Below are 4,187 nucleotides of genomic sequence, written 5' to 3' on the forward strand. Positions count from 1 at the left end.
AAACATTGTAAATCAAATATACTTTAATAATAATAATAATAATAATAAAATACCTGATCAAAATTAAAAAAAGAAATCTTAATAAATTCACAGTGATTTTATTAAACTATACTTTAATAATAATAATAATAAAATACCTTATCAAAATTAAAAAAAGAAATCAATAAATTCACAGCAATTTTAATAATTTATAGACTGTTTTGGACTTTATAATAATCATATTGTTGACAAATAGTGATATTTTATCTCTTCCTTTGAAATCCTTAATTTACTATTCTTATCTTATGTTAAGACTTCAATACAATGTTAAATCAAAGTGGAGAGAGCAGATATCTTTTTCTTTTCTTGATTTCGAAGGGAAGGCCTTCAGCATTTCACCGTTAAGTATGAGGTTTGTAGAGATTTTTGATAGTACTGTTTTTCTTTTTTTTCTTTTTTTTTTTTGCTTATGTGAGATTTTGATAGTACTGTTTTTCTTTTTTTTCTTTTTTTTTCTTTTTGCTTATGTGAGAAATCTGACTTGGCATGAACATGCCTTTTTATTTTTATTTATTTATACATATATTTTTTTCTACTGTACAGCATGGTGACCCAGTTACACATACATGTATACATTCTTTTTTTTCTCATATTACGTGTCCCATCATAAGTGACTAGACAAAGTTCCCAATGCTACACAGCATGGTCCCACTGCTAATCCATCCCGAAGTTTTTCCCTGATAATCAATTTTCTTCTTTATTTAACTGGTAAAGCTTTTTTAAAACAATGATTGGATATTGAAATTTATCACATACTTTTTCTGTATTTATTGAGGTGATCATATACTTTTTCTCCTTTTTTCTGTTACTGTAATAATTCTATTGTTGGGTTTTTTATTACACCAATGTTAAACCAATGTTCCATTTTCTTTAATGGTGCTCAGAAAGTATATCCCAACTCCAAGATCACACTTTCAGAATTTGAATTGTCTCCTCCTCCCCCTCTCCCTCCTCCCCTTCCTCCTCCTCCTTCTTCTTCTTGTCTCCTCTCTCTCTCTATCTTGTCTAAATGTTTGATTCTCCTGGAATGTGTTTGGTATAAGCAGAGAGGAAGAAATTTGGCCTGTTGTCTCAAACCATTTATTTATTAACATGTCTTTTCTCCACTATTTTGAAATGAAACTTATGATACAGTGCATACATACAGCTCTATTAATAGAGTGTATTCTGTATAACTCTTTAATATGTGGTTGGGCTAATCTACATTCATTGTTTCATTTTCACATTTTCCTGAACATTCTCACTCATTTACTTTTCCACATCAACATTGTAGACAAACATAATGCTATGCCTGCAGCCAGTTTTCTTAGCTTATACATCATTCCTTGTAACTTATGTCCACAATGTATCAAATAGTTTGTACCATGTGAGATAATTTTAGCTGTAAACAATAGTAAATGGATCTATATTGTATCATATAATAAAACCTTGCATAGTAGTTGTTTTCAAGGTGAGGTCAGTGATTCAATGACATTATTATTGGTCCATCTTTCTTCTCTATCATCAGCTGCATGATAATATTAGTTCCAGGTATCATATTCAGGTTAAATGTGTATAAGGGAATTTTTCTGTCTTGAGGCCCTCCTTTTTTTTCACTTTTTAGTGCCGGACCCGCGGCATGTGGAGGTTCCCAGGCTAGGGGTCGAGTGAAAGCTACAGCACATATATGGGTCTTTTTTTTTTTTTTGCTTTTTAGGGCTGCACCTGTGGTATATGGAAGTTTCTAGGCGAGGGGTGGTATTGGAGCTACAGATACTGGCCTACCCACAGCCACAGCAATGCAGGATCCGAGCCACATCTGTGACCTACACCACAGCTCCTGGCAATGCTGGATCCTTAACCCACTGAGCAAGGCAAGGGATCGAACCCCCAACCTCATGGTTCCTAATCGGATTCGTTTCTGCTGTGCCACAACGGTCACTCCTTGAGTCCCTTTCTAAGGCAGTTTAAAATTTTCCTATAAATTCCTATTCATATATTCTTTGTAAAGTCTTTTCGAGATTTTTTTTTTCTTTATATGGCTACACCTGTGACATATAGAAGTTCCCAGGCTAGGGACTGAATCAAAGCTGCAGCTGCAGCCTATGCCACAGCCGAAGCAATGCGGGATCTGAGCTGCTTCTGCAACCTACCCCACAGCTGAGCGAGGCCAGTGATTGAACCTGTATCCTCACAGACACGATATCAGGTTCTTAACCTGCTGAGCCACAACAGGAATTCCTGAGATTTTTTGTTATAAATTTTTTTATTTTAAAGTTATATTAAAAAATTTTTTTTTGCCCTTACCCTCCGCATGTGGAAGTTCCAGGGCCAGGGATCGAACCTACACCATAGCAGCGAACTGTGCTGTATCAGTAACAACTCCAGATCCTTAACCCATTGAGTCACTAGGCGTACCCTATGCATATATTCTTCATGTCTCATTTGCCATCATTGCATTGCATTGCTGAACAATTAGCAAGCAAAAGAAAACTGTCATAATAAACTTAGAGACCAATCAGGAAATACCCATTGTATCTGGGTAGGGATCCAGTCTTCAAACATCATGGGCATTTAAAAATTGGGCAAAGGAAATAAAAATACTCTCAGCAGAGAAGTGCAGAAATACCTATGGAGTGGGCAGTCTCCACATATACATCATCCTTTCAGAGAAACTTACAGAAATGGATTTAAATCTAGTCCTTCAATGCAGTCAAAGATCATCAGTAATCATCAATAAGTACTTAATAAAGTGCTCCTTAAGGTGACTGGTGAATTAACTTACTTATATTCAGAAATGCTAAATTCTGAAATATTCATTTTATTGATTATAAGATTCTGGAGTTCCTGTTGTGGCGCAGAAGAAATGAATCTGACTAGTAACCATGAGGTTGCGGGTTCAATCCCTGGCCTCGCTCAGTGGGTAAAGGATTTGGTGTTGCCAAGTGCTGCAATGTAGGTCACAGACACGACTCAGATCCTGTGTTTCTGTGGCTGTGGTGTAGGCCGGCAGCTGTAGCTCCTATTCGACCCCCAGCCTGGGAACCTCCATATGCCATGGGTGTAGCCTTAAAAAAACAAAAGCCAAAAAAAAAAAAAAAATTCTACCTCTTTTGGAGTTCAAAACCAAACCAAATGTGAATTACTATTCAAAACTACTATTTTGGAGTAGTTAGAAAGTAACTTCAATACCCAAAGCCAGCTGTTACTGTAACATTTAAAAATTTGCTGCATTCTTCATCCCTCTTTCTACCTATAGCAAAAGATCTTTTATTTCATATGCTATACCATCTTTTCCTTGAATAGGAAATAAAAATATTTAGACCTATAGTTTTAAAGATTTTCAAAATTAAATAATAATTTTCTACATAAAATCTTATAGCACCATGACATATAAAACATGAAGCTATTCTGGTCTTTGAAAAGATGGTGAGCCTTTGAATTCCCGACGTGGCGCAGTGGTTAATGAATCCGACTGGGAACCATGAGGTTACGGGTTTGATCCTTGCCCTTACTCAGTGGGTTAAGGATCTGGCATTGCCGTGAGCTGTGGTGTGGGTTGCAGATGCGGCTCGGATCCCGTGTTGCTGTGGCTGTGGCGTAGGCCGGTGGCTACAGCTCCGATTGGATCTCTAGCCTGGGAACCTCCATATGCTGCGGGAGCGGCTCAAGAAAAGGCAAAAAGACAAAATAAATAAATAAATAAAACGGTGATGAGCCTTGTAAACTCTCTTTTGTGGCCATCTCTTCTTCCTTCCCTCCCAACACTTAACCTCATTCCTCTGTGGTAGACTCTAAGACATTTCTGAAGATTTTGTGAAAAGACTTGATATGGTCCAGAGAACAAAGGAAGTTTTGGGGGTAATAAACTTTGGTAGGTAGCCTCCTGCCATTTATCTTCTTCCTTTGAAAGTGAAATAAATCATAGCCTAAAGATAATAAAGAGATAGCATCTAGACTCATCATGGGGTGTGACTTCCTTTCCTGGTTTATTAAATGAATTTAATTTCTTAAATATTTTATTCTGGTCTGTTTCCAATTTTAATGTATTGAAGAAAAGAAAAACACTTACAAAATGATCCCCTAGACGTTTTAGTTATCTCACTGAGCTTATGAGATTTTACTTAGGAAATGAATTTTTCAGCAGAGTGATGATATCAAAGGGAACC

The sequence above is a fragment of the Phacochoerus africanus genome, chromosome X (genome assembly GCF_016906955.1).
Source record: "Phacochoerus africanus isolate WHEZ1 chromosome X, ROS_Pafr_v1, whole genome shotgun sequence".
NCBI classification, from domain to species: Eukaryota; Metazoa; Chordata; class Mammalia; order Artiodactyla; family Suidae; genus Phacochoerus; species Phacochoerus africanus.